The following is a 24,911-nucleotide window of genomic DNA, read 5'->3' as shown; positions in this document are numbered from 1 at the left end:
ACAGCAGGGTTAAGGAGCCATCAGCACCACACTAAAATTCCTGCCCAAAGACCTCTTTCTGGTAACCCAATAAAAGAGGTCTAACTAAGATAGACTAGACTCGGTTCTCTTATGACCATTCCCCTGAATTGTTCATTTTCTTGTACTTCACGCTGTGTGTTCTCTGTTGCTCAGTTGTATCCAACTCTTTGCAGCCCCATGGACTGTAGCCCGCCAGGTTCCTCCGTCCATGGGATTCTCCGGCAAGAATCCTACTCCAGGGGATCTTCCCGGCCCCAGAAAACGAACCCACGTTTCTTGCATTGGCAGGCCATCTGGGAAGCCCCATTCATGCTGGGCCTGGGCTAGTTGGCAAAGCTGTAACTCTCCAAAAGGAGTCACTTTTTGTTTTAATATTGTCTGAGAATCCATCTCAAACTGTGCTTGGTTTCCACTTTATATGTTAAAATCCATTCTTGATCTACAAAAGTCACGCACTTTATTTGGGCTGATTATTATACTTGTTGTCCCTGGAAGGTTTTAAATTCCCATTACTGAAAGCTTATTTCTAAATTTGTTATTACTACCAGTCATTGATATTAGCTAGTTGGAAGAATCATTATAAATGACTTTGAAAATAGAGTTATTGTGCAGGTGTTGAAAAATACCTTTACCAGATGATTCTTGTCTGTAGCTGACTTTTAAAGGCTTTCAAGCCTGTTCCTCCCCGGCTGGGTTGTTGTTTGGGAACTGACCAGCTGATGTCACTATGGGACCGTGAATGCAGGCGTGGTTCCAAGTCCTTGGCTTAGAGGAACTTTGGACTGGCATCCTGGCAGCCTTGGGACAGACAACCTCCCCCCACCCAGTGCCAGCCTCCGCCCAACCTCCTCTCTCCCACTGCCTGCGTAGTTTATAAAATTGAGAACGAGCTGACAGATTTAATTTTAATGGAGAATTACCTGTAGGCAAGAGGGCAATCAAACCCATACTGTTAAGGAGAGTGGGGCTGAGATAATGAATCTATTATCTCTGTTTTGCAAATGGTGAGGGTCAGGCTAATAATCCGTCAGTTTCTTCTTGCTTCCGTTTTCTTCAGCACAACTAACTTGAAAAGTGAAAGTGAAGTCGCTCAGTTGTGTCTGACTCTTTGCGACACCACCAGGCTCCTCCATCTATGGGATTCTCCAGACAAGAGTACTGGAGTGAGCTGCCATTTCCTTCTCCAGGGGATCTTCCCAACCCAGGGATTGAACCCGGGTCTCCTGCATTACAGGCAGACGCTCTACTGTCTGAGCCACCAGGGAAGCCCTACAACTAACTTAGAACGACCTCTAACGGGGATTAACTGGGTGGCGTATTTTCTAGACTTCTTATTCGCTGTGTCCTTTTCTGTGCCTGCTCTTGATCTGGGCGGGCTGTCATAGAGTCCCAGCTGGACTTGAGATTTCAGGTCAGTCTCTTGGTCACAGTTTTTTGCAAATCTTGGAGGTGTGGTACAGGGGGAAGATTAGGAGTAAGACCTAATAAGAACCTTGAACATTTCTGTGGGTAGAAGGTTGCCACTGGTTACTATCATGCACAGGTTCTCAGAGGCCACAGATAAGCCTTCCCAAGTTTAAAGGTTAAAGTTGTGTTAAACCGAAACATTGCTAATCAAAAAAAAAAAAAATACTTCAATTAAATGCACACACGCACATATACAAAACAGTTTATTTGGAATCATAAAAGTACACACGGTTGCTTAAAACAAAAAAATAAAGTGTTTGAAGGACAGACCTGCTGACTTGGGGTCACTAACTGTGTTCCCTACATTGGTCTGCTCAGGCTGCCGTAATAAAATATCAGGACTGGGTGGCTTAAGCAACGGAAGTTCATTTTCTCACAATTCTGAAGGCTGGAAGTTCAAGACCGAGGTGGCGGAAGGTGTCAGCAGGATTGGTTCCTTCTGAGGCTCCTGTCTTCCCCAGCTTGTGGAAGGCCGTCTTCGCCGGGCGTCCTCACATGACCACCCCCTGGGCTTGTGTGCATCCTGGCATCTGCCTCTCTGTATGCATTTCCTTTTCACAAAAGGACACTAGTCAGATTGGATTAGGACCCACCCTAAGGACATCATTTTAATTTAATCACCTCTAAAGACCCATCTCCAAAGGCAGAAGCATTTGGAGGTGCTGGGGGTATAGGACTTCAGCACACAATTGGGGTGGGGTCACGATTCAGTCCATAACGCCTCTTCCACCCCCTCCCTGGTCTAGAAATGAGCTGACCGGTCTGAGATGTTGATTTATCTGACTGAAATATGTTCCCCTGCTGCTGCTCTCTAATTGTGGGCGAGGGCCTCTTGTTGTGGCGGCTTCTCCCGCTCCAGAGCACAGGCTCTGGGCACGCGGGCTTGGTAGTTGTGGCCCGTCAGCTTAGTTGTCCTACAGCACGTGGGGTCTTCCCAGAACACAGACTGAACCCGCGTTGCCTGCATTAGCAGGGGGATTCTTAAGTACTGGACCACCGGGGAAGTCCCTCTCTCTCTTTTCTTAAAAAAAAACCATGTGTTTATTTATTTGACTGTACCAGGTCTTACTCTCAGCATAGGAGATCTTCAATCTTCATTGCAGCATGTGGGATCTAGTTCCCTGACTCAGGCCCCTGCACTGGGAGCACAGAGTCATAGCCACGGGACCATCAGTGAAGTTCCAGCAAAATCCCTTTTTTTATGCCATGGGTTGGTGTCCAGATCATTATGCAGACTTTAAATATATATATATATATAAATAATTTTATAAATATATTTTATATAATAAATATACTATAAAATATAAACTATAAATATATAAAATTTATAAATTTTATAATAAACTATAAAATATAAAATTTTATCTCAAAAAATTCTATTTTAATGTCACGGAGAATTGTGTATATCCTATGGCTTCTTTCCTAGTGACACTCCACTAAAGAGTAAATTATGATATAAAAATATCTCAGTGAGTTAGTGACTTAAAAATTAAAACACATCCATTTGAAATATGGTCAACTGGTTCATCACTGCTGTAGATCTTGTTATTGTTTACAATTATGCATGGCCCTTCTGGGGGTGGAATCCTAATCGCCCATGTTCATGTGACATGGTTTGGACAATAAAAATGACCAGAAGGCACATATGATACTTTAAGACACTGAAATGTGGGAGATATTTTGTTACCCAGCATAACCTGGTCTGATAACTAGAAGTCTATGATGTCATAAAATAATATTATACCAAACACGGGATTTAAAAATATCTCAACTTCTCATGACAATGGAAAACTTGAAAACAATAATTAATTTGGTTTTCATCCAAGTGATCTGGATGAAAATGGATACTTCCCGGGCTTTTAGATAAGAAAACTGAGGATGAGGAGGCAGCCAAAGAGAAAAAGCAGAGAGGACTTTCTCCAGATGGAGATCTGATCCGGGGAACTTTCCTCTCAGAGCTCTTCTTGTATTTGACCCTATCCCCTTCTCCGATTTTCTATTTCACCTTCATTAAGCTCAGTGCGAGACATCAAGAACCTCCCTTAAAGATGAATAAATTCATTCAGTTCAGTTCAGTTCAGTTCAGTCGCTCAGTCGTGTCCGACTCTTAGCGACCCCATGAACCACAGCGTGCCAGGCCTCCCTGTCCATCACCAACTCCCGGAGTTCACTCAACTCATGTCCATCGAGTCGGTGATGCCATCCAGCCACCTCATTCTCTGTCGTCCCCGTCTCCTCCTACCCCCAATCCCTCCCAGCATCAGAGTCTTTTCCAGTGAGTCAACTCGTCTCATGAGGTGGCCAAAGTATTGGAGTTTCAACTTTAGCATAAGTTCTTCCAATGAACACCCAGGATTGATCTCCTCTAGAATGGACTGGTTGGATCTCCTTGCAGTCCAAGGGACTCTCAAGAGTCTTCTCCAGCACCACAGTTCAAAAGCATCAATTCTTTGGCGATCAGCTTTCTTCACAGTCCAACTCTCACATCCATACATGACCACGGGACAGACCATAGCCTTGACTAGACGGACCTTGGTTGGCAAAGTAATGTCTCTGCTTTTTAATATGCTTTCTAGGTTATTCATAACTTTCCTTCCAAGGAGTACGCGTCTTTTAATTTCATGGCTGCAATCAGCATCTGAAGTGATTTTGGAGCCCCAAAAAATAAAGTCTGACATGGTTTCCACTGTTTCCCCATCTATTTCCCAAGAAGTGATGGGACCAGATGCCATGATCTTCCTTTTCTGAATGTTGAGCTTCAAGCCAACCTTTTCACTCTCCTCTTTCACTTTCATCAAGAGGCTTTTGAGTTCCTCTTCACTTTCTGCCATAAGGGTGGTGTCATCTGCATATCTGAGCTTATTGATATTTCTCCCAGCAATCTTGATTCCAGCTTGTGCTTCTTCCAGCCCAGCGTTCTCATGATGTACTCTGCATATAAGTTAAATAAGCAGGGTGACAATATACAACCTTGACGTACTCCTTTTCCTATTTGGAACCAGTCTGTTGTTCCATGTACAGTTCTAACTGTTGCTTCCTGACCTGCATACAGGTTTCTCAAGAGGCAGGTCAGGTGATCTGCTATTCCCATCTCTTTCAGAATGTTCCACAGTTTATTGTGATCCACACAGTCAAAGGCCTTGGCATAGTCAATGAAGCAGAAATAGATGTTTTTCTGGAACTCTCTTGCTTTCTCCATAATCCGGTGGATGTTGGCAATTTGATCTCTGGTGCCTCTGCCTTTTACTTTCCAATAAATAGATTGAGATGAATTGAGCACCTGGACAGTTTGTTTTAAGATGCTTATCAACTTGAGCTCGTACAAATTCTGTGCGGTATGCAGGGAGGAATCTCTGAAACTGGTTAAAAGGAGCTTGGACGACATCATCATGTCATTTTGTGACACCGCACAGAAAGCTCAGTAAAAGTCTACAAAAACTCATGCAAACAAAAAAATTTTTTTTAAGTAGCACTGTATCAATATATTTGTCCTATTTATGGAGTTGTAACATTTAGATTCTGTTATCTAACTGGTGTCAGTACGCTCTGGATGCCTGTTTGTTAAAATTCCCATCATGCTACTCTTTACTATCTTATGTGTGTTAGTTCTTGACAGTGATTATCAAAGGGCTCCCCTGATGGTTCAGATGGTAAAAGAATCTGCCTGCCAATGCAGGAGACTCAAGAGACGTGGGTTCAGTCCCTGGGTGGAGAAGATCCCCTGGAGAAGGAAATGGCAACCCACTCCAGTATTCTCGCCTGGAGAGTCCCATGGAGAGAGGAGTCTGGCTTTGTCCCTGTAGTCACAAAGAGTTGGCTACTACTGAGTGTGCACGCGCGCGCACACACACACACACACACACACACACGGTGATTATAAAATGCTTCCCCCTTACTTTATGCTTTTTTATTTCTTTGCATGCATCCTCGTGCTGTGCTGTTCTATCTGTAGAATGCTAATGGAATAGTTATTGAAGGGAGCAGCCGCTAAAGAAATAGGTTTTGATCATGTGACATAGGTCTAGTTCTTACGATAGCAATAACTGTGAGTTTATAAAGCAAGGTCTGCACAACTGGCATATTGATCAGAAAGACAGGGAAGGTGGGCACAAAAGAAGCCGAAACATTTATTGCTGAAGAATCAGCAAAGAGGATTCGGGATCATGATTCCTTACACAAGGAGAAAGGCTTAGTTGTTTTTGCTGCAAATGTCACTAGTCTCAGTAAGTAAAATAGTAAATTAGAGGAATGATGTTTACTGCTACATGTTATAATTACCTAAATTTATATGGGAGATTGAATGGTTTCCTTAAACTCTTGAGAGGGAAGTCTACAGTTAAATTTATGAAATGGAAACATGGTCTTCAAGGAATCGTCTTTCCCGTATCACAGAGAAGCAGGTTTTCTCCCAGAGATCTTGCTTTCCATTGTATTTCCACTTTAGATGTCCCATTTATTTATCTATTTACCGTTGCTAAACTATCTAAAGCAGTTTATGAATACTGGGTCTATAGATTTTTTAAAAAAGCAACTCTGCATGATTGTGGCATGAGAATTAGAAATGAGGATCCAGACTTTCCAAACTGCTGCCTTATTCAATCAGCTTTCGCCACTCAATGTATGCACAGAAGGTACATCAGTATAATTTCAAATGTTAATGGGATTTGCCTAGGGTTCTCATCCATAGATGAATACAGCCAAATGCTACCTTTAAAAGGAAGAAACGTTGAAGGCAAAAGGAGAAGAGGGTGACAGAGCATGAGATGGTTAGATAGCATCATGGACTCAATGGATATGAATTTGAACAAACTGAATAACATCTTGCAGTCCACTCTTTGGTCTCCCATCCAAGCTCAAACCAGGCCAGACCCTGCTTAGCTTCAAGATCAAACAAGATTGGGCACATTTAGGGTCAATTCATTGGAATGCCTGTTGGATTGGCTTATGGGGGGGTCTCATATTTTTTACTTACAATCCCCTAGTGGGGTTAACTATTTTATCTATTTTGTCTCTCTCCTTAGCACTACCCTAGTCACTCAATAAACATCCATTCTCTTTCACTTTTTTTTTCCTGACACACTCTTCAGGAAAACCCTACATTAGCCTCATAGTAAATGAAATAGGATGAATGGATGGGAAAAGAAAGTGACAAAGAGAACAACCAAAAAGAGTAAAGGAATGGTGTCCACACAACATGAAAGTTGGTGTAGAAGCACAGCTTTCGTTAGGATGATTATTTGGGATTGTGCTAACGGAAAGAATTAACTCAGCGTTTAGGAAAATGGGTTGCCCGGACTTCCCTGCAGTCCAGTGGTTAAGACTCTGTGCTTTCACTGCAGGGGTGTGGGTTTGATTTCTGGTTGGGGAGCTATGATCTCACATGCCTCATGGCATGGCCAAGAACAAAGATTGATTGTGCAACATTCACTGAGCACCTGTTAAATTGCCAGGGACTAGGATAAGCCCCGGACACGACTGAGCGACTGAACTGAGGATAAACCCTGGGATTCTATGGTGAACAGGGTGATTCCAGCCCTCTCGAAGCTCAAATTCATGTGGGGGCACAGACACAAAAGTAATTATCTCAAATAAGATATGCTACAATCAGTAACAGAGAAGCGTGCACACTGGTGAGCAAATGGTTGATGTCGTTACTCTAAAAGGTTACTTGGATTGACACCTATGGGCTCCCATAGTTTCTAACGCATTACGGGGAATTTTTGCAATATTTTCTTCCCATGAAAATTCCTTCCCTTTAGATGGACAGGTGGGATAATTCATTGTTCAGTATCAGAATCAATTACTTTGTCTTCTGTAGAAATTACTTGAGTAGTGAGGCAAAAATGCTTGAGTATCAGGGAAAGCTACAAACACGTAATTGCCTCAAGGGCTGAGAAATTTTATCATTTAAGTTTCATTCTGCAGCAAAACAAACAAACGCACAGGAGACTGAGGCTCAAGTGAAGCGTCTCAGCCCTTTGCCCTCTAAAGTAAGCTGGCATCTCCGATGAGAAGGTCCAGACTGGAAAGAGGTCCCTGTCGCTCACAGCTTTAAGCAGATCTGACAGTTTCTTATTTAGAGAGAGTGTGTTCTACACTTGACATGAAAAGTTTTGATGACTCACTGCCCTAATTATCTCCTACTCTCTGGGAGAGTGGAATCTACAACCCAATTCCGGGTGACATATTTCGGCCCTTCTTGGGATTATCAGTCTCTACTAACTGGCCATCACATCAAGGCAGCCTGCAAATACAAATTCCAGAGTGGTTTAACGAGGTCCTGATCTACAGCCAACTTTCTGTTGAGCTCCCCACCATCTCTGCTTCCGATGAGCAACATCAAATAATGCTTCCCTGGAAATAAATACATCTTTGTTAGAGATGTCAGGTTAGGGGTGGCTGGCTTCTGAAGCTGGCTGAGGCATGACTCCTTTCCTAAGATAAAGTAGAGGGCTCACTGAAGCGATTAGAGCAATTATTCAGAGCTGCCTGTCAGGGCTCATCAGCTCTGACTGCCTGATGGAAGAGGTAGCCCAGCCCTGCCTTCTCAGACCAAGTTCTGCTATCAGATGGCATCTTCGCCTCCGGCATCTCCTTAGATGCCCTCCAGTTTCAAACATTTATTGGCACAACCTAACTTTCTCATTTCTCTGCTCTATTTTGCAGTCTTCCTACTCAGAGGGGATCATCTGAGGCTTATTATGATTTCCTTTTCTTCCGCAATTTCTTCTTTCCCCCACCTGACATTAGATTGCTGAACTTCCTTGTGATAAAGCAAGAGTTTTTCTGAGTTACAGAAAATTCCTCATTTTCTTTTATCCCGCTAAATCATGCTGAAGAGCTGGTAAAAGTCTTTAAGGGAAACGTGGTGTCTCTGAGGAGGAAAGACACTTGAAAGCCATAGGAAAATGGCTTGTGGAAGTCATTGGAGAGGAAGGATTTTTCATTAATTGTGGTGAACCTCGTCAGCATCTTCATCCTCGCCATCACCATCATCAAGGCTTCCCTGGTGGCTCAATGGTAAAAAATCTGCCTGCCAACGCAGGAGGTATGGGTTCAACCCTGTATCGGGAAGATCCCCTCTGGGAGGAAATGACAACCCACTCCAGTATTCTTGCCTGGAGAATCCCATGGACAGAGAAGCCTGGTGGGTTACAGTCCATGGGGTTGCAATAGAGATGGACATGACTTAGCAACTAAACAACAATCACTATCATCATCATCTTAATCAACAGCATCTTTGCAGCATCCTCCTTTTCACTGCCATTAAGTTCTTATGTGAAGCAGCATGAGAATGCTATAAAAATGGAATTAAAGGTACAGGCTTGCTTCTCTAAGTCATCCAATGTAAGGGAACTATGATTCAAACAAATATTAAAATAAACTAAAATATGAAAACAAGTGAAAAATAAATAAGAGCTTGGATTGCAAAAATAATTGAAACACTGCTTTTACATATAACACTTTCTAAAAAATATATTAGAAGTGAAGGAAAGCTGCAAATGCTGTGTATTTCATCCAGAGCAGGGTCACAAAAATATTTTTACTGCCTCCTCTTATTTGTCAGAGAGAGAATTAGGGAAGAGGTGGGATATTATTTTAGGAATTACTTTAGAAAAGTCTTGTCTTGCTTGATAGGGTATTTCAGCTCTACTGACTTTCACTAAAATTATCCTAGTAATTTTTATAAAATTAGGAGTATTTTGTTTGATTCCTAGTAGTAATGAGAAGCAGTATTAGGAATGGGATAGTCATTTCCTTGGTGATCACAAGTAGCCCTGGATACATGACAAGGTAAAGTGAGAGATTTCTCTCCTCCTGATGATTTCTATTTATCCTAAGTTCAGTTCAGTTCAGTTCAGTCGTATCCAACTCTTTGCTACCTCATGGACTGCAGCATGCCAGGCCTCCCTGTCCATCACCAACTCCTAGAGTCCACCCAAACCCATGTCCATTGAGTTGGTGATGCCATCCAACCATCTCATCCTCTGTCGTCCCCTTCTCCTCCTGCCCCCAATCTTTCCCAGTATCAGGGTCTTTTCAAATGAATCAGTTCTTCGCATGAGGTGGCCAAAGTATTGGAGTTTCAGCTTCAGCATCAGTCCTTCCAATGAACATCCAGGACTGATCTCCTTTAGGATGGACTGGTTGGATCTCCTTGCAGTACAAGAGACTCTCAAGAGTCTTCTCCAACACCACAGTTCAAAAGAATCAGTTCTTCGGCAATCAGCTTTCTTTATAGTCCAACTCTCACAACCATACATGACTACTGGAAAAACCATAGCTTTGACTAGACGGACCTTGGTTGACAAAGTAATGTCTCTTCTTTTTAATAAGCTGTCTATCTTTGTCATAACTTTTCTTCCAGGAGCAAGCAGCGTCTTTTAATTTCATGGCTGCAGTCACCATCTACAGTGATTCTGGAGCCCAAGAAATTTAAGTCTGTCACTGTTTCCACTCTTTTCCCTTCTGTCTGCCATGAAGTGATGGGACCAGATGCCATGATCTTAGTTTTCTGAATGTTGAGCTTCAAGCCAGCTTTTTCACTCTCCTCTTTCACTTTCATCAAGAGGCTCTTTGGTTCTTCTTCGCTTTCTGCCATAAGGGTGGTGTCATCTGCATATCTGAGGTTATTGATATTTCTCCTGGCAATCTTGATTCCAGCTTGTGTTTCATCCAACCCAGTGTTTCTCATGATGTACTCTGAATCTAAGTTAAATAAGCAGGTGACAATATACAACCTTGACATACTCCTTTCCCGATTTGGAACCAGTTTGTTGTTCCATGTCCAGTTCTAACTGCTGCTTCCTGACCTGCATACAGATTTCTCAAGAGGCAGGTCAGGTGGTTTGGTATTTCCATCTCTTGAAGAATTTTCCATGGTTTGTTGTGATCCACACAGTCAAAGGCTTTGACATAGTCAGTAAAGCAGAAATAGATGTTTTTCTGGAACTCTGTTGCTTTTTAGATGATCCAGTGGATTTTGGCAATTTGATCTCTGGTTCCTCTGCCTTTTCTAAAACCAGCTTGAACATTTGGAACACCTGTACTTAGTTATCCTAAGTCCCGACTGATTTTGGAACTCACTGGACGCATTTCTTATTTATGGTCCAGCAATCAAACAGTTACCTCTTATGTAAGAAACAAGGTCTTACTGTATAGCAAGGGAACTAGATTCTATACCTTTGATAACCTATAATGAAGAAGAATCTGAAAAGTAATATATATATATCTGACTCACTTTGCTGTACATCAGAAACTAACACAACACTGTAAATCAACTACACTTCAATTTTTAAAAAGAGCTGAGAAAAACTGAGACGCAAATTAGAATTGGGTTGTTATTATTAATTTTTTTCCATTATTTGTTTTTCTTTTCTGAAAAAAAAGTTACCCTTTACCTTTCTGAAATCAACTTGTTTCCCAGTAGAATTGAAAGCAAGGTCCTGTGCCCAGTGGAGATCTGAGTAAATGATCATCACGTGTGAGATCTTTGCTCACACTATTTTCCTCACTGCAGAGAGCTTTGGGGTCACCATCATTTACTAAAATTTGCTTTTTTATTCTGGTCTGGCCCCTCCATGGGGAGGTTTTTTTTTTTTTTTTTTTTTAGCTAAGTCCTCCCAGTTTGGGGTTTGGGAGGGTGGAATGGTCCTTCTGAATTCCCATAGTACTTACCTTACAAAGCAATGATTACTTTTTTATCATGTTCCCTCCGCCGCCCCCCCCACTTTTTTTTTTTGGTATGAATTCTAAACACATATTAAATCCCTTCAGAGTCACAGGACTTGGTGGAATAGTTTCATCTCACTGAGCTTTAGCATTCCCATCTAAGATATGGGAGCTAGGAAAAATAGCTTCCTGACCTACCCCACAGGCTGTGCTGAAGCTAAAGATGAGATAATATGTACTGAATGGGTGAATGAAAGTATGCTGAAAAGCATAAAATACTATGCAAATTTAAGTCAGCAGGTGCACAGGAGTGGCAGAGCTCGTAGACTCCACCCAATCCAGTGCAGATGTTGTTGTGGAAACTGACGTCCTTGATGGCAAAAGTCACCGAGCTGGTTGGAGTAGACGAGCCTGTGTGCAGGTTTCTGGACTCAGCCTGGGGTGCTCTGTTTTCCTCCCTGCTTCTCTTTCTAGGTGGAGCCATGCACTTACTGGGCACTGAATAATTGTTTGGTCACTAGACAAAGCACAACTTGGTTTCACACGGGGCTGTGAAGAATTGATAGCACATCCTTTCTTGAAAGTAGAAGAGGATAGAAAGTTGAAGGATCGGCAGTAAGGCAATGAGAGTTTGGTGCCCGCAAGAGAGGTGGGGAGAGGCAGGGCTTCGGAGAAGCATGGAAGGGGGAGGCTGGGCCCATGGAGGTAAGTTTTGCTGAGTCTGCATGTTTTCCAGGTTGGCCTGGCTAATTAAGTGGGTGGGGAAACCTTGTGCGGATTTATTTATTTTAAAGCTTTTTTTTTGGATGTGGATCTTTATTGAATTTTTACTGTATTGCTTCTGTCTAACGTTTCGTTTTTTTGGCCACGAGGCTTGTGGGATCTGAGCTCCCCAACCAGGAAATGAACCTGCACCCTCTGCTTTGGAAGGCAAAGTCTCAGCCACTGGACCACCAGGGAAGCCCCTGTTGTGTGGATTTATGCTTGGTTGGAAAAATAACTTTTCTCTTCCTGATAGTCCATGGCTTTCCACTGTGTGACCAGGCACATCATCTACTGTCCAAAGGCTGAGTGACTTCTGAAAGGAGCTACCCGCAAGCTTAGTAGGTGAGTCGGGTAGTTGATTTTAAACAGTGAGGTCATTATCGGTCTTAGTTTGTGCTGGGGGAGATGGGAGACCAGAAGGCAAAGGGCTGGGGTGATGGCCATTTTCGACGTCAAGCTTGGGGCAGAGGGATGGGCCAGAGAGGGCAACCGATGAATGAGCGGCGATCCGGAACAGACAAGAAAGGGAACAGGTGCAGCTGAGTAAGTGTGGCTGTTCTGGACCAAAGTGCATCAAGGCTGGAAAACTGGCAGGCATTCCTTTTACCCGAGCCTGGTTCGCGGCTGAGCGGGGTTGGTGAAGCGGTCCAGCTGGACATTCCGGATACAAGCACTGAAACTTCCCAGGAGGAGGGGCTGGGGAGGGGCTGGGGGTGCAGTCGAGATAAACCTATCTGCACTTCTCCTTGGGGGATTGCTGGGGGAGCCAGAAGCTCTGTCTCATTGCAGGTGAGCAGACCCTCCTGTCATTCCCGCTGCCTTCAGAGTACAGCTGCTCCTTCCTTGCTGCTCACGATAGAAGGGAAAACATTTCTTGGAACCAACAGAGGGCTGATGTTTCTCCCTGTGCACCAGAGGCGACTGATTCTCCCAGACGACAAAAAAGCGCCTGCTGCCAAGCTTCTGAAATTAAAGGTGTGATGCAAATCTATGAAACTGGAAAGCAAACACTGATGGGAGGAGACACGTCCACTTCTATCCTGGGTCCAGCTGTTTGCTAAGAGACAGAATTAGTCTCTTAACATGTCAACACATTGCATTCAAAATCTCTTTGGATTAGCAGATCAAGGTTCAGCTTTTGACAAATGGCACGTTTTCTCCTATGGTTGAAAAATAAACAAAAACTTTGTCAATGGTCATCTCATCATTTTGGGAAGTTTAGACACCCCTCAATCCCCTTCATGGAGAATGAGCAGAATCCCTACAGGCATGCAGCCTCACTCAGCGCCATCACTTGTGACAGCAGCAGAACAGTGACGCTTGTGAGCGGTGGGATTTTACAGGCCCGGGGCACAGGAATCAGAGCTCTTACTGGCTGGCCTAATTGCCTCATCACACAGCAAGGCGATCCTATTCACCAGTCAAAAGTAAGAGAACTTGGGGGTCACTGCCTCTCCCTACTTGTATTTTAACATGCCGTGCCTAGAAACAGCCCCCTTCACAGCTTGGTGAGGGAGAAAGACACGTGATTCATCAGAAGAGAGAAAATCCAAACCAGATGTGAATGACTGAAGGAGTGCCAGGCATCCTGCAAGTGGTGTGACCACTCAGTGTGATGTTTCAAAACCACCTATGTAGGGAAGAGATGGTTGAGTTGGTAAGCTTCACAGTGAACTGAGCCTGGGAATGACACTTTTCTTATTGTTACACAGTGAGAGGATTTTAATGCATGATATTTATGTGGCATCAATTTTAGAGCTATTATCCAGTAGCTCTGGCAGGCAAGTTTTCGGTTTTGTTTTTTTTTTTTTTTAATATTTATTTGGCTGCACCAGATCTTAGTTGCAACATGTGGGATCTAGTTCCCTGGCAAGGGATCGAACCTGGGTCCTCTTAATTAGGAGCATGGAGTTTTAGCCACTGTACCACCAGGGAAGTCCCCAAGTTTTCTATTTCTGAAATTGCTTTTAGGCTTTGGGTGTGTACAATATTTGCCTAAGTTAAAGTTTTTCCTGAGTGGAGAGTTGGAAAGATTTTTTTTCTTTTTTTTTGGTCTTGCCACATGGCTTGTAGAATCTTAGTTCCCTGACCAGGAATTGAACCTGGTTCACGGCAGTGAAAGCACCAAGTCCTAACCACTGGACTGCTGGGAAATTTTAAAAAGCAGTTCTAAATGGTGTTAAGACATGCCAGGGTTATTATTGGTTCTCCAGAGAGACGGAGCCAATGGGATGCATTTTCATAGAGAAAGAGATTTATTGTACAGAACAGGCTCATGGGATTATGGGATAAGATCTGCAGTCACCAAGCTGGAGACCCAGGAAAGCCAATGACAACGTTCTAGGCTGAGATGGAAGGGAGAGCTCATATTTCAGTTTGAGTCTGAAGGCCGGAAAATGCCAATGTCCTGGTTCAAAAGCAGCCAGGCAGGAGGATTCCCTGTAACTAAGAGGAGGGTCAACCTTCTTGTTCTGTTCAGGCTGCCACCTGACTGCCATACCACACCAATTGTTGTTGTTGTGGTTTAGTCGTTAAGTCGTGTCTGACTCTTTGTGACCCCATGGACTGTGGCCCACCAGGCTCCTCTGTCTGTAGGATTTCCCAGGCAAGAATACTGGAGTGGGTTGTCATTTCCTTCTCCAGGGGATCTTCCCAACTCAGGGACTGAACTCGTGTCTCCTGTCAGCAGGCAGGTTCTCTACTGCTGAGCCGCCATACCATATCTTAAGATTTTGGAAAAGAATCCTATTTTTTTCCACAGTAATAAAAGCACAGTCTGTAGAAACACTTGACAACCTATGAGATTGTAATGGTTAGCTCATGACTTGTTAAGTTCTCGATTTTATAGCTCAAGGCCCCAAACCAAGCTTGTTCTTTCCTCAGTCAGCTTTGAATTCAATGACAATAGATCCCAAGAAGACCCTCAAGAATGTCAGTCTGTATGTGAGCACGTTCCTATTCAATAAAACTTTTGCATTTATTCTGATTGGATTATAGCACCTGGCAGAGAAGACATGCTTCCTGTTGCTGCTTTGTCTCTGCAGGGAAGGCAAATTAGTGACTGCTTTAGGGCTAAGACTGCCAACCACATAACTTTGCTCTTGAAATCGTCTCCATCTCTTCCCTGCCTCAGTGTGTCGATGACAGAGACAAGGCTGTTGGTGATCGAGAGCCTTTCAGAATGCCGCCCACATTCTTCACAGAATCATGGCTGACAGGGTGACATGCGATATGTTTTCCCAGTGACGTGGAGGTTGAAAATGGAAAAGTTAAATATAAATCTTCGTGGAAGTTTCAGTAATTTTTAATAATTTGTTCTTTTGTCGCTTGCATATGTGAATGATATATTTGTCCTAGAGCAATGTGAATTCATTTCCCCACATCTGTAATATCTGCGGTAAGCTAAATTAAAAATGCATTTGTACTTGTACAGTTAAATGATCATATTTAATGAAATGTCAGAGATGAATCTTAGCAAATAGTCAGGAAATTATTTTAGAGAGTGCAGCATTTCATTACCAGCAGTCAGGGAAAAGCAAAGTGATTAAGCAAATGGTTTACCGTTCAAAGGTGATGATGGCTGTCCAGGAAGAATGGAGAGCCGGGGTGTGGGGTTGATAGATTCTGGCTTTCCAAGTTTTTGTCCTTTCTCTTTTCCTCCTCGTGAAGTCTGAAGGTAGGTCACATCTGGAGTTTTGGAAGTTTTCTCCATGGAGGAAGGAAAATAAGCCTCCAGAAGGTGGAAATGCATGAGGTCTTCACAACCCAACTGTAGCAAAATTAGGAGGCTCAGATTCACTGAATGAGAACAGATGCAACTGGTCAGTGACGGACTGTGAAGACCACAGGCTCTTCATCCACGGGGCAGGGGGATGTGGAGTGGAACTGGGAGGACGCCGGAGGTCAGGAAGCTGTGCCAGGGGTAGGGACCTAGTGAGAGAGGGCCGGTGTCAACACACAGCCGGTCAGAGCAGAGGAGGCGGGGTGTGTGAGTGGGCGGGGCCTGACTGGAGGGCCCTGAGTGACGGACAGGGGGCGGGGCCCCCGGGCGGCCCGGAGACCTTGGTCAGCCGGTCGGTCCCCAACACGGGGTCACACCCCCGCGCAAGCGGCTTGGCACGCGGGCAGGCCAAGAATTTAAAGAAGAGTTATCACCTGCTCTGCTGGGTATTAGAGGTTGGATTGCGTTCCCCAAAGAAGGTGTGTTGCAGCCTTAACCCTCAAGGCCTCGGTCAGATGAGGTCATCCTGGGGAAGGGTAGGGCCTTATGTCTGGGGTCTTTCAGGGAGACGTCGGGAAGGCACGGAGGGAGAAGGCCAGGTGATGGTGGACAGAAAGCGAAGCGAGACGGCTGCAAGCTCGAGTGCGGCCCCACCACGAGTCAGGAAGACAGGACTCACCGCAGGAATCCTCCGGAGAGGGCCAGGCGATGCGGCCACCCCGGCCTCTAGAACTGTGACACACTGTGGCTCTGTTTTGTGTGTTGCTGATTTGTGTTTGCTGGTGCCGGGTCCTCCTTGCTGGTGCGGGCCGCTCTCTAGCTGTGCTGCTTGCCCTTCTCACTGTGGTGGCTTCTCGTGTCGCCGCGCACGGGCTCCAGAGTTGTGGCTCACAGGCTTAGTTGCTTCTCGGTGTGTGGAATCGTCCCAAGCAGGGGTGGAAACTCTGTCCCCAGCATTGGCAGGTGGATTCTTAACCACGGGACCACCAGGGAAGTCCCCATTTCTCTTGTTTTTAAACTACGCAGTTTACAGTACTTTGTAATGGCAGCGTTAGGAAATGAACACAGTGGGTAGAACGCAATTCTGAACGGCAGAATCAATAAGCTATACTTTTTAGTCTTGAATTTTTTTCTTAAGGAGATTCCCTTACATGCCATTAACATTTTATTTCTGTACTGGGACCAGGTTAAGGTAAGTCATTTTCCTCAGCTGCAAACTATAAGGAGCTGCGAAAACACTCTAATTATGATAAATAATATCCTAAGACAATATATTTTTAAAATTAATGCAAAAAATCTATGATGAACAAAATATTAAAATTCTGAAGACAGGATCAGTGTTATTGATTTTTCCATTTGCCTCAATATGGTCAGGCATGGCACTGTCGTCAGCATCTGAACAACACAAGTAAGTTTAAAAATGTGTATAGTGAAGAACATAGATGTACAGATTCACATTAAAAAAACACTGTATTTCAATTTTATCTCAGGCAGACACCAGAAGAGATCACAAGGTAGAAGCATAATGTCTTGGGTTAGACTCACTATTTTTCATGTGAGATCTCAGACAGTGGGAAGACCAGAGGAATGACACCATATAACAACAAGAACCTGGTGAAGCATATTTGAAGTAGGAAATCTGCCTAAGAAAGACATACTGCTACAATCCCGGTAGCAAAGGAAAGTACCACGTGACGGTAAACGACAGCATAGTAAATAAATCTGGAGTGATTTCTGACTTATACTTTTTGCATCATAACCTGGAAGTGCTTTGCTGTTGTTACAAGTATATTAAAGTATATATATAAGTGTATATATATATATAAGTGTGTGTATATATATATATAAGTGTATATATATAAGTGTGTGTGTATATATATAGTTGGTCTGATTATGTCCCAGGGAGAGCTGACAAGAAGCATATTCTGGAACAGAGAGATGCTGGTATGTGTTTGGTGGTTTTTGTTGTTCAGTAGCTAAGTTGTGTTCAACTCTTTGTGACCCCATGGACTGCAGCACCCCAGGCCTCCCTGTCCATCACCAACTCTCGGAGCTTGCTCAACCTCATGTCCTTTGAGTTGGTGAACCAAAGAATAAACTTAATTCTTTGGGTAACTTTGCATTTTCTGTGAAGACCAGGAGTGGACAAAACTGATTCTAGAGTTGCTGAAAAACCCAGGACATTGCAAGTTTTAGATCAAGGGCTGTATTTGTTTCCTGTGGCTGCTGTTAACAATCTTTCACTAACTGGGTAGCTCAAAACAACAGGTATTATTCTGTCAATGTTCTGGAGGCCGGAATTCTGAAACTGATTTATCAGGAGAGCTCTGCTCCCTGCAGTCTCCAGGGAGAATCCATTCCTTCCCCTTCTGGTGGTTCTAGGTGTTCACTGACCAGATCACTGGCCAGACCACTCCAGCCTCTGCCTACGTGGTCACATTGCCTCCTCCTCTTGATTCTGTCTCAAATTTCCCTCTGCCTTTCCCTTGCCTTTTTTCTTTTTTTTTGACTGTGCCACGTGGCATGCGGGCTATTAGTTCCCCAACCTGGGATCGAATGCGAGACCCTTTCTCTGGAAGCTAGGAGTCTTAACCACTGGACTGCCATGGAAAGTGAAAGTGAAAATCTCTCAGTCATGTCCAACTCTTTGTGACCCCACAGACTATACAGTTCATGGAATTCTCCAGGCCAGAATACTGGAGTGGATAGCCTTTCCTTCTCCAGGGGATCTTCCCAACCCAGGGATCAAACCCTGGTCTCCAGTATTGCAGACAGATTCTTTACCAGCTGAGCCACAAGGGAAGTCCAAGAATACTGGAGTGGGTAGCCTATCCCTTTTCCAGCAGATCTTCCCAACACAGGAATCCAATCGGGGTCTCCTGCATTGCAGGCAGAATCTTTACCAACTGAGCTATCAGGGAAGCCCAGACCTCCAGGGAAGTCCCACTTTTTCTTATAGGGACACTTGTCATTGGAATTTGAACCCACCTGTGTAATCCAGAATGATGTCTTCATCCTGATATCCTCAACTTTATTACATCTTCAAAGACCCTTTCTTCAAATAACAGTTCACAGGTTCTGGGGATTAGGGTATGAACATATCTTTTGGGGAGCCTCCATTCAACTTACTACCGTGGCTCTCAAGCTTGTTTTAACTACAGGAAGAAATACTGTTACAACACAACTTAGCTCCCATGTATCCAGGGAAACAAAATTGTACAAAAGAGTGCTTTCTCTTATCAGAGTGAGATGCAATCTGTCCCATTATGTTCTATAACATCTCATTCCACTCCAACAAAATCCTCTTTGGTGAGCTACTAAATTGATCTCATGACCCATTAATGGTGGTTCTGCCCACAATTCTAGATCTCAGATGATCATGGTCTAGACTTGAATGGAGATCACTAGCTTGTCTTGGATTTGTCAGGCTGGCTGAAGTGAATTGGCTTTGAAGGAATGGATGGGGAAGTTAAGGGTGTGATCAGAATACTACTTGATGACACTGCTGCTGCTGCTAAGTCACTTCAGTCGTGTCCGACTCTGTGTGACCCCCTAGACGGAAGCCCACCAGGCTCCCCCGTCCCTGGGATTCTCCAGGCAAGAACACTGGAGTGGGTTGCCATTTCCTTCTCCAATCTGTGAAAGTGAAAAGTGAAAGTGAAGTCGCTCAGTCGTGTCCGACCCTTAGCGACCCCACGGACTGCAGCCTACCAGGCTGCTCCATCCATGGGATTTTCTAGGCAAAAATACTGGAGTGGCGTGCCATTGCCTTCTCCGACTTGATGGCACTAAACTGTATTAAATGCAAGTTATCAGTATTTATTGACATCTTTCCATGCACCTAGCATTGTGTTAAATATGAGAACCACAAAAATGAATTATTCAAGCCCACACCAGGCATTCCCTAAATTTTCTTCTATGTTGCACCATACAAATATTATTAAACATACGTTCTTAATCACCATTTTCTTTGCAAAGGTAAACAGCTGTTTATAAGTGGATCTTTAGGCCCGCTTATTTACTTTTCTCATGTAGTCTTAAGTATTGAAAATATGGTGTCCCACTGAAGCACCTAAATTCATGCCTTATAAATTGTTTTTCAGAGGATTTCCAAGTAATTAGAGGGAAGCTGTTTTCGAGATGATGTTAATCTAAATTTCTCATAATTGTGTGGACATTTTAAGCACTTTGCTGAAGAGACTACAAGTGTAGAAGCAGTAAAAAAAAAAATCTGGCTTCCATTTCAAGCGAGTGACGTAAGAGAACTAAAACCCGTGATTAAGAAAAATGAAATTGTATAAATTATAGCAGAAATGCCTGTCATCACCCGTATCAGCTGCTAAAATGCCTCCAGGGGGTTAGACTAGAAAAAGAAAATTACTTATCTGTAATTCTTATTCTCTTTAGGTAGCAATTATAATAGATATACACTCTTGGGTGTAAGTCATTGGTGTGAGAACCAGGAGTAGACTAGAAGTCAGCTAAAGAATTATAACCCTCAAGGAAGATGCACCCTGGGACGTCAAGGGCAGGATGTATATAGAATGTCATTGCCCCCGAATGTCATTCCTATCTGACCATCGGAAAGAACTGGCGAATTTAGTCCCTTGGAAGAAAAGAACGACTGAGCAGATCTATTATTATGATGATCATATATTAAATGTATAAAGGTCTAGCCCGAGGCAGAATTTGTGAATTGGGTCTACTCATTTTCTCTCTGTGACTCTCTGCCTATTTCAGGAATCCAATACCTTCTTGGCATCTCTCTCACTCCGCTCTTAGGAAATACCTCATTCAACTTATTTACACTGAAGCCAAAACGTTCATTTGGGAGGGAATCAGGATCCATGGGCTTGGTGCTGGCTTGGTTACCAGATTATTCTCTGGTAGGTGTCAGGGGAACCCTGTCACCTCTTTGGGCTCCAACATCCTCCTTAATACAATAAAACGGTTGAACTAGAATGTGTAATTTCTAGGAACACTTTCATTTTCATGATTCTTGGTGAAATGACAGGCTAAATGTTAGGCTAATTTTAGGCTAAAGTGTTAGGCAAAAAAAAGTTACTGGTGAATGTGGCATTGAAACACGAGTAGACCTGAGTTCTTCCCTGGTGGTCCAGTGGTTAAGAATCCACCTTGAAATGTAGGAGACACAGGTTTGGTCCCTGGTTGGGGACCTAAGATCCCACATGCTGAGCAACCAAGACCTCCTGCTTCCGATGAAACGTGTCCACAAATACTTGAGGACATCATTCTACCATGCTTCAGATTCCGCTCTGAACTTCTTTACTTAGTTCTTCCTTGAAAAGAAAGAGCTTTTTCTGGGAAGGTTTCTGGTAAAAGTCTACTATAGGATGGCAGGAGCTGTGTCGTGCCCATTTCTGCTTCTCTAGTTCTGTGCATGGCACTCAATTAGTGCTTGCTTATTGAAGAGCTCACAGCTCATAGCTTCCTGGTAATAAGGACTTCGATGAGGTGCTCAAACTTTATCACAATTCGAGAAAGCTCGAAAGAAATATTAGCAGTGATAGTGTATCCTTCTTTAGTTAAAAAATAAAAGTCTGACAGTGGCAGTCAACTTTGGCTGAGGTTTGTGATTCCGTGGAAGTTTTAAAAACACAGAAGTTTCCTGGATCCCATGTGTAAGGATTCTGTTTCACTGATCTGGCCTCAGGAATTTTTTTCAAATTTCTTTCAGTTCAGTTCAGTCACTCAGTCGTGTCCGACTCTTTGCGACCCCATGAATCATAGCACTCCAGGCCTCCCTGTCCATCACCAACTCCCGGAGTTCACTCAAACTCACGTCCATCGAGTTGCTGATGCCATCCAGCCATCTCATTCTCTGTCGTCCCCACCTCCTCCCTCCCCCAATCACTCCCAGCGTCAGAGTCTTTTCCAGTGAGTCAACTCTTCGCATGAGGTGGCCAAAGTATTGGAGTTTCAGCTTCAGCATCAGTCCTTCCAATGAACACCCAGGACTGGTCTCCTTTAGGATGGACTGGTTGGATCTCCTTGCAGTCCAAGGGACTCTCAAGAGTCTTCTCCAACACCACAGTTCAAAAACGTCAATTCTTCAGCGATCAGTTTTCTTCATAGTCCAACTCTCACATCCATACATGACCACTAGAAAAACCATAGCCTTGACAAGATGGACCTTTGTTGGCAAAGTAATGTCTCTGCTTTTTAATATGCTATCAAGGTTGGTCATAACTTTCCTTCCAAGGAGTAAGCGTCTTTTAATTTCCTGGCTGCAATCAGCATCTGCAGTGATTTTGGAGCCCAAAAAAATAAAGTCTGACACTGTTTCCACTGTTTCCTCATCTATTTCCCATGAAGTGATAGGACCAGATGCCGTGATCTTAGTTTTCTGAATGTTGAGCTTCAAGCCAACCTTTTCACTCTCCTCTTTCACTTTCATCAAGAGGCTCTTTAGTTCCTCTTCACTTTCTGCCATAAGGGTGGTGTCATCTGCATATCTGAGGTTATTGATATTTCTCTGTCAATCTTGATTCCAGCTTGTGCTTCTTCCAGCCCAGCGTTCCTCATGATGTACTCTGCATATAAGTTAAATAAGCAGGGTGACAATATACAGCCTTGACGTACTCCTTTTCCTATTTGGAACCAGTCTGTTGTTCCATGTCCAGTTCTAATTGTTGCTTCCTGACCTGCATACAGGTTTCTCAAGAGGCAGGTCGGGTGGTCTGGTATTCCCATCTCTCTCAGAATTTTCCACAGTTTATTGTGATCCACACAGTCAAAGGCTTTGGCATAGTCAATGAAGCAGAAATAGATATTTTTCTTTAGATGCTACTAATGGGCAATCAAAGCTGAGAGCCACCAGAGAAAGAAATAGAACTCACTGTTACTATCGAGATTGTCTGGATAAAATCCAGGACTCAGTTAAATCTGGTAGCTGATGAATAATTTTAGTAAAATTCTGTATACCAAATATTACTTGGAGCATACACAAGCTAAATAATTACAAATTTATCAGAAATTCAGATTTCACGAGTGTCCCGTATTTTTATTTGCTGTATCTGGCAAATCTAGTTGCTATAAAATTACTCCTCACAGGCTAACCTTGTTAGGATCTCTGTCTGCAGTGACTTTTATCCCTGCCTGTGACACCTGTCCTGTGCAGTGTCACCCTAGCTGTGCTCCAGTCCCTCTAGCTGCTTGTGCAGCCCTAACTGTTCCCGGAAAACAGCTTTCTCAGAACTGAAACTCCTGGTGCCGATACAGCAAAACGCACTCAACTTCACTGGGTGTCAGCCGCAAGCAGACCTAGGAACAAGCCACTGAAACGGACTTTGGAGAACTGCATGGAGAGTCAAAGATGGAGAGACTGACCCACTGTATCAACAGTTTATCTGCAGCTCAGCTGAAACCGAAGGTGAGGAGGACGATCACCTTGTTTCACATGTTCCCCAACCAGACCAAGTGCAGTGACTTACTCGGGTAATTCCCAGTTGGAATGCGCCACAGATGGCCAGTGTGTGAACAGAGAAGGAACCTCTGCCCCTCACCCCGCGCCTGCAGAGCACAGATGGCTGCACTTTCCATCACGGCAGAGCTGGCCCCTCACTGCTCAGCTGGGCAGGCCTTGGGAAGGTTCTAGAAGGGCAAGGCCTCTCACTGGTCTGCTGCTTCTGTCCTCTTTCTGTGTTATTGAGATTTACAAGCCCACTTATTGGTCTTTGGGCTCTTGGAGAGATTATGCTCGCTTGGAACCAGAAGAAGTTGTATTTCTTTTCTTTTTTTTTTTTCTTGGTTGAACCGTGTAGCTATCGGGATCTCAGTTCCTGGACCAGGGATCAAACCAATGCCCCCTGCAGTGGAAGCTCAGAATTTAACCACTGGACCACCAGGGAAGTCCCCAAAGGTACATTTCTGAATAAGCTGGATGATTAGAATTGAGACAGAATTCATCATAAGAATGACGCTTTTCCAGCACGTTATCACTTTCTTATAGCTTTGCCTCTGATCCTAACAATGGCTCTGCTGGCTGGTCTTTTTAAAAACATGTATTCCTAAGTCATTCTCTTGTCAACTCTAAGGCAGTACCCAGACTCTGTAGTTTCAAGACCAGCCTTTTAGAAAATTAGTAGAGACTTTTGTATCTGAAAATTATCTTTGACTTTTTAAAAAATCGAAGTATAATTGACATTATATTAGTTTCATGTGTACAACATAGTGATTCAATACTTTTTATATATTACAAAATAATCAGCCTGATAAATCACGCTACCATCTGTCATGCAAAGTTATTACAAAGTTATTGACTGTATTTCTTGTGCTGAACCTAACATGCTGTGACTTATTCATTTTATAACTGGAAGTTTGTACCTTTTAATCTTCCTCATTCATTTCATCCATCTACCCACCCTGGGATTCTTGATTAAAGTTCTAGAAATCCCAGATGCTTTGGGGAGCAGCAAGAATAAAAAGTGAAAAAATTTACTATCTCTTTTGAAAACTTGTTGATATTTGCAGTTTACTTTAAAAATTATGTTGGAAGCCTTTAGTCAGTATAACACAAGTTGTAAGGGGGAAATGTGAAAGTGGATTGATTATTGGTTTCTTCATTCCTATCACTTTTGGTGTCGGTGGGGACCAATTGAGGAAGATTCTCTTCTTTTTTTTTTTTCATACATTTATTTAACTGGAGGCTAATTACTTTACAGTATTGTCGTGGTTTTGCCATACATTGACGTGAATCCGCCACGGAAGATTCTCTCTTTTAGAATTTGTTAAATTTAATCCATTTACACACCAGACATTGGCTGAGTATCTATAGCGTATCAGACACTGTGTTAAACTCTAAAGGTATAAACACTGAACGAGGCTTGCTCCCTGCCTTTGAGCGGCTCACAGTGTATTGGGCAGACAGAGATGTATGTCTACAGAGTCTAATAAACATGATTTATGATGTAATAGGGGCTTCCCTGATGGCCCAACAGTAAAGAATCTGCGTGCCAATCCAGGAGATTTGGGTTTGATCCCTGGGTTGGGAAGATCCCCTGGAGAAGGAAATGGCAACCCGCTCCAGTATTCTTGCCTGGGAAATCCCATGGACAGAGGAGCCTGGTGGGCTACAGTCCATGGGGTCACAAAGAGTCAGACTTAGCGACTTAGTGACTAAACCACCACCATGATATAATTTGGGTATGAATTACAGGGTGTGGGGACACAGAAGGGAGAAGATTTGGCTCTGCTGGGTCAAGTCAGGCTTCAAAAGGTGACACAGGATCTTGGCCAGGGTTCC

The 24,911-nt window shown here is 43.5% G+C and overlaps 1 non-coding gene across 1 annotated transcript; it reads right to left on the bottom strand.

Moving 5' to 3' along the window:
• Positions 1 to 1,214: 1,214 nt before the first annotated feature.
• On the bottom strand, positions 1,215 to 1,286 carry TRNAY-GUA (transfer RNA tyrosine (anticodon GUA)). Its single transcript has one exon. It is a non-coding gene; the product is annotated as a tRNA-Tyr (tRNA).
• Between the last annotated feature and the right edge of the window lie 23,625 nt (positions 1,287 to 24,911).

The sequence above is a fragment of the Moschus berezovskii genome, chromosome 23, assembly GCF_049115385.1.
Source record: "Moschus berezovskii isolate FMDL1 chromosome 23, NW_MosBer_1.0, whole genome shotgun sequence".
In the NCBI taxonomy this organism is placed as follows: domain Eukaryota; kingdom Metazoa; phylum Chordata; class Mammalia; order Artiodactyla; family Moschidae; genus Moschus; species Moschus berezovskii.
Note: the sequence above shows the minus strand (reverse complement) of the source record. Positions and strands in the feature narration are given on the sequence as shown.